The following is a 6,712-nucleotide window of genomic DNA, read 5'->3' on the forward strand; positions in this document are numbered from 1 at the left end:
AGTTTTATGAAATATTGAAAATGAATTTTTATTGCCCCAGGAAGCCGTTACATAGGTAACCTGCAACTGCAAACTTGAACCATCAGCTAAGTGAGCCGTTCAGTAACATAAGTATGTTGCAAGTCAGATACAGTTATAATTACGTAACCACCACAACATCAGATGTTAAATGACTTCTCGAATGAAATAGTTATTTACTAAAAAGTCCCATATACTAATAATGATTGCACATAAAAATGTGATAATATTTAAATTATCCTCGATTCGCATTGGTCCCACTAACTGTATATTAGATGCGCAGAATCACAGCTTTTGAACTAAATAATGTAAGATCTTTATAGAGACGGGATAATGCCTTCAGAGATTCACAGTTTCTGGTGAGTGTATCGTTCTTTCACTCCTTGTCGTTAACAGTGCAAACCTGTCAACTTGTGCAAGTGGTAGAGCGGTGTAAACATTCATAATACGAGTATGTTCAGGTTGGATAATTTTACAGAAAAATCTGCGTTACTTGTTTGTTAGCCTTGCCTTTTCACCCTTCGCTGGTTTTGTTGCATCATCTACGACCAGAAATCGATGTCACTTTAACAAAACCAGTGGGGGAGTAATATGAAAAGCGACGCTCAGTTACAATATTAAATATTTTGTAAGAAACGCATCCAAAGTGAACCCCCACATAGGAAGTTCTCCAACGTTATTAGCTCTTTACCAGCCACAAAGGATGACAGGATCGCACTATGGAAGCCAAGGGGACGGATTTGTGGAACAGAAACACCACAATATGTTTCCACTCACCAGTCTTCTTCGAAAAACTGTCCGAAAACTTTCCAACACTACCTTTGAAAGAGAAGATGATCCTGCAACTTTACTGTTAACTTCATGAGGCTGCTACAGTACCACAATAATGTATTCGGAATTCATTCCGACAAAGTAAATACAGAGCAGAACCAACGACTTCAGATTTTTTTTCGCAATCTTGGGGGAAAAATATTATCTGGGTGAACTTTCGTGGAAACAAAAACCTTGGGGACATTTCTGGGGGAGAAATGCCGGAATGATGTTCAGTTATTGTGTGGTTCTGCTCAGCATTTCCAGATAGTGTTTTCGAAATTCCTCCATGGCAGAAAAAAGATTCCCCAAATGATACCATTTCGGTGACTTTTCCTCAAATATCTGAAACCCATCTATTCCTTTAAGCAATTCTTTATTATCAGTGTTGGCAGGTTGAAGAGGTAGAATTAAATGTTCAGGGCCATGAAATTGTCGTACATATCAAAAAATTATAGTACATAAGCTAATTTTTTTAATTTGTAAATAAAAACACATACCATGAACAAAAAAACCTGCTCTAGGGGCGTCACATTTGCTTCCTCTATGCTTTTTCCATTGTTTTATTGATTTGCCATCAGCGCGCAACCTATACGAGTATCTCACTTCGCAACTCGACAACTCTACTACGCTGCTTATTAGTTACACCTCCTGAACCCTCTTAAACGCCGATCTGTCATTAAATTACATTTAATTATATCAAATCAGACCAATAATGAAGAGTTTCCGGGAGATCCTCCACATTTGAAACAGTATATATTCATAGGATATACGTTATAACACAAAATTCATAAAAAAACTAAGACGACGAAATCAAAATGGCGTCTCCTTAGAAGATAGACAACCCAAACGGTCATACTGAAATCACAGAGGGATATCACTGAGGTGAGCCTGACGTCTCCTATAAAGGGAAAGGTGCTTCGATTGCTTTGAAAAGAGAGTGACATGTAGTGAAATCTATAAAACTTAAGTATGTGTCGTTTAAACTAAATGTCAGAGATGGCGTTAGTGGTAAGGCTAGGCAGATGAAAAATACTTACCTTATTACCCTGGCACCGAAATTTTCTCCCCCAGAAATGTACCCAAGGTTTTTGTTTTCACAAAAGTTCCCCCAAAAATATTTTTCCCCCAAAATTGCGAAAAAAAATCTGGAGTCGTTGGTTCTGCTCTGTATTTCGTTTGTCGGAACGAATTCCGAATACATTATTGTGTTACTGTGGCAGCCTCATGAAGTTAACACTAAAGTTGCTGGATCTCCACCTCCTCTTTCAAAAGTAAGTGTTGGACAGTTTTTCGAAGAAGACTGGTGAATGGAAACATATTGTGGTGTTTCTGGAAGAGAACCTAAGTATGGAAGACTTTTGAGGTTTAAATTTGGATGACAGTTTCAATAGTTTAAAAAATATGATCAGCTCATCTCATGTTAGATTCCTTTTGAAAACTTTGGAGCTGAAGATGAAAGCGGTGATGTTATGGACTTTAATTACACTTTTCCAACTGCAGAAAAATGTGTCTCGGTGTTTAAGCTGGGTGACGCATAATCTTCCAGAAGATCGCTCAGACTTCTTATAGCGTCATGATGACATGATTAGTTAAGTGTATAACAGTTTGGTTAATAAAAAATTAAGATGGACTTGCCGTGTATACAGGCTATCATTCTTCTTGGATAGAACCGTGTTTGAAACCTAACGTTCGTAGAGTGAGACCTGTTAGAAGCCAACAGTGAACTCGATTATAAAAACAGCTTCTGGAATCGGAATTCTACGCTTATGTACAGCAAACGCCCACCTCTTTCGTCATGGAACTGATGAAATTAATATCAGATGTCATATCGATCACCACTTCAACAACAGCAGGAAGTGTCGTGTTAAGTGCTAGACAAAGAGTCCAAGCACTCTCCCTATGAGACTTACATTTACTAAATCTGACGGATACTGGACTTTCGATAAAACTGAAGTGAATAACAGCACGCAAAATTATGCTCTTGTTCCGACAGCTCCCATCACTCCATAGTTCCATTTTTTATAGCACTGTGCTTCCAACGTGGTTTTCACAGCTGAAGATAAAGAAGCAGCTGTAATATTTTATGGACTCCAAGTGGAACCGTACGGTGATTCTAAGGATACATTCAATGAAGCATGTGACTGCGCCTCCTATTTTTCTGCTCCGTTGTGGTCTGATATTTTTTAATTACTGTAATTTTGGCTTTTCTCATAATATGGGGGTCTAACAATTATAATGAGTATCAAAACTGTGGAACAACTCGATAACCTGAAAGGAAAGACAAACGCAAATAACTCCACCGATTAGTCGATATTAGGAAATTTTTAACAGCTGTTTCAGATTTGTTTTTAATTTTGGTTTCCCTATTCTTGTTACAGTGCAAACGAAACTGAAGAGCAATCAATAAAGTTATTGTAATGTGCAAGTAGAAGATGAATGTAAAATGTAAGTTCACCTTAGAGAAGCCGAATTGCACAATGAACGAATGTTATTTTGTAAATTTATGAAACATCTAATGTTTGGTGTAATAGTTGCTAATTTACTATGATATGATTGAATGTAGAAAATGTGTGCAAGCCCTTTGTGGAAACTGCGCATGGGATATAATGTTAAGACATGTAATAAGATTGTAAAAATGTTCATTGTTATATCCATGTTAATTATTAATAATGTCAAAGCCTACATTTTAGTAGTATTATGATGTAGAACAAGCATCTATTATAAAGTTAGAACATTCGCTATTTGTCAGCACTGATGCAGTAAAGAAATACAGTGACTGTTACAGTTGGTTACAGTTGAACCTTATTTAAAATTTTAGTGTGTTTGTAGTAGTTTGTGACTGTATATTCCTTTCTAGTAACTTATTCAGAGTAAACAGTGATGATGAGTAAAACTTAACAGAGTAGAGTAGTGTAGATATCGAACTTGTAAAATAAATCCTTTATACGTAATTTTAACGTATTATATTGAATAAATTAAATGGCTTTATAGTGCCATTAGATGAAAATAGAGGCTGGCCCGATATCAAAAGGAGGAAGAGTGGACCTCCAGGTCGCAAATACTGCCCTCCTCCCAAGCAAAACATTGTTTCGTAGATTCCTGATATGAGTTAAACTTCAGTTTAAGAGCTAATGTAGTAATGCTTTGTGCTGTGCCCCGGATACTGAGAAGAATTCACCCAAAAAGAATCGTGTTTAATGTTATTACAGGCTAACATTATTGAACTATGCGTGATTCGAAGCACGAATATATTAAAAAGTAACCACTTAACTTATTCAAAGTGGTCGCGGTGTCTTCGGCTTACGTCCAGTGTGGCAGAGGCAACTGTTTTGCGGTCCCACGTCGCTTCCACTGACGCCAACACCAGCCGCTGAAGGGATTCGGCTCACTAGACCTAGCACAAACAATCAGCTGGCTCTCGCCAAGAAAGCACGTTCCGTCCGTCCTCGTCGCATTCTGAACAGCGACTGAGAGACAAGACACGTGGTGAGCGCACCACCTGCACAACACCAACAAGCCTATTTCCCAGTGTACTCTTCCTAGTTCCTCTTCACTTTGTAATTTATCTATCCAGTTACTTTATTTTCGTCCTTCTCTATCACTACATTTTAATCCTTCCAGATTTCCTCCATTTTCAACGGTCTACATCTTAGTTCCACACAGCGAAATGCTCCAAATAACACGTTCAGAAACTTCTTCCTCAATTCTGTGTCAGTTTCGACGGTGCATCCATAATGATCAATTAGATTGGAGATGCACTATCAGTAGTAGCGGTTAATGAAATTATGATTAAAGTATTTGATTCGCCTTCTGTAAACCATCAACTGCAGCTACCATTTGCGATCCGCTGCTGGATATGAACCCGCAGTAAAGTCAGTTACTGGTCTTCTCCCCATAACTTGAATATTTTGGACATATTGAATTCAGCTGTACAAGGTCTGTTCAAGATAATTCCTTGGCACCCTTGCACAACCATTTGTTTAATGTGTAACAGCCGGAAGTTTCGTTGTTGTTTGTCTGTTACTTATTGTCCAGTGCTGTATTGAGTAGAGCGTTCTATCTCACAGTTTGGAACTTCAAGATGGCAGAGTTAGAGGAGCACATTAAATTTTGCGTGAAACTCAAGAAAACATCTACAGAGACACACCCAATGATGCAGGAAGCCTGCGATGATGAGAGCTTAAGCATGATTCATATGGTTTAAAAATGACCAGACTCTTGTTCAGGACGCCTTTAGACGTCTACCGACGACGCTCATGTCAGAGACGTCAACGAAATTGTGCGTGCCAATGGAAAACTGACTGTACGAGAGATTACTGAAGAATGTAACATTTCATTGTGATCATGTCATGAAATTCTGACGCAGCATCTTGGAATGCATCATGTTGCTACCTAGTTCGTCCCACGGCTCATGAGTCAAGACCAGAAATATCTTCGCCTTGCAATCTGTGAACAGTTTTTGAATCCCGCAGATGAGAACGAGATGTTCTTTACATCTACATGGTTACTCTGCAATTCACACTTAAGTGCCTGGCAGAGGGTTCATCGAACCATTTTCATACTACTTCTCTACCATTCCACTCACGAATGGCACATGGGAAAAAGGAACACCTAAATCTTTCCGTTCGAGCTCTGATTTCTCTTATTTTACTATGATGATCATTTCTCCCTACGTAGGTGGGTGTCAAACAAAATAATTTCGCATTTGGAAGAGAAAGTTGGTGATTGAAATTTCGTAAATACATCTCGCCGCACAGAAAACTGCCTTTGTTTCAGTGACTGCCACCCCAACTCGCGTATCGTATCAATGACACTCTTGCCCCTATTGCACGATAACACGAAACGAGCTGCCCTTCTTTGCTCTTTTTCGATGTCTTCCGTCAATCCTACCTGGTGAGGATCCCACACCGCGCAGCAATATTCCAGCAGAGGACGGACAGGTGTAATGTAGGCTGTCTCTTTAGTGGGTTTGTCGCATCTTCTAAGTGTTCTACCAACAAAGCGTAGTCTTTGTTTCGCCTTCCACACAATATTACCTATGTGGTCTTTCCAATTTAAGTTGCTGGTAATTGTAATTCCTAGGTATTTAGTCGAATTGACAGCCCTTAGATTTTTGCGATTTATCGTATACGAGTCCAGTCACACAACTGAGTCGATACTCCATATGCACGCAATTTGATTAATAGTCGCTTGTGAGGAACGGTATCAAAAGCCTTCTGGAAATCTAGGAATATGGAATAGATCTGAGCTCCCTTGTCAACAGCACTCATTACTTCATGGGAAATATTGAAATAAACGATATCGGAATTGAAAAACAACTGCTATCACTTAGTAGCGGAAAAGCATCCGGACCAGACGAGATACCCTTAAGATTCTACAGTGATTATGCTAAAGACCTTGCCCCCTTTCTATCAGCAATTTATCGTAGATCGCTGGAAGAACGTAAAGTACCTAGCGACTGGAAGAAAGCGCAGGTCGTTCCCATTTTCAAGAAGGGTCATAAATCAGATGCGAATAATTATAGGCCTATTTCGCTTACGTCAATCTGTTGTAGAATAATGGAACATGTTTTGTGTTCTCGTATTATGACGTTCTTAGATAATACAAATCTCCTTCATCATAACCAACATGGATTCCGCAAACAGAGATCATGTGAAACTCAGCTCGCCCTATTTGCCCAAGAAATTCACAGTGCCGTAGACACTGGCGAGCAGATTGATGCCGTATTCCTGGACTTCAGGAAGGCATTTGATACGGTCCCGCACTTACGTTTAGTGAAAAAAATACGAGCTTACGGAATATCGGACCAGGTTTCTGATTGGATTCAGGATTTCCTAGAAGAAAGAACACAACATGTCATTCTTAACGGTTCAAAATCTGC

The 6,712-nt window shown here is 39.1% G+C and overlaps 1 pseudogene; it reads left to right on the forward strand.

The window, feature by feature from the left end:
• The first annotated feature begins 351 nt into the window (after positions 1-351).
• On the forward strand, positions 352-3,138 carry LOC124545713 (annotated as a pseudogene).
• Positions 3,139-6,712: the final 3,574 nt, after the last annotated feature.

This window comes from Schistocerca americana, chromosome 8 (genome assembly GCF_021461395.2).
Source record: "Schistocerca americana isolate TAMUIC-IGC-003095 chromosome 8, iqSchAmer2.1, whole genome shotgun sequence".
Classification (NCBI taxonomy): Eukaryota; Metazoa; Arthropoda; class Insecta; order Orthoptera; family Acrididae; genus Schistocerca; species Schistocerca americana.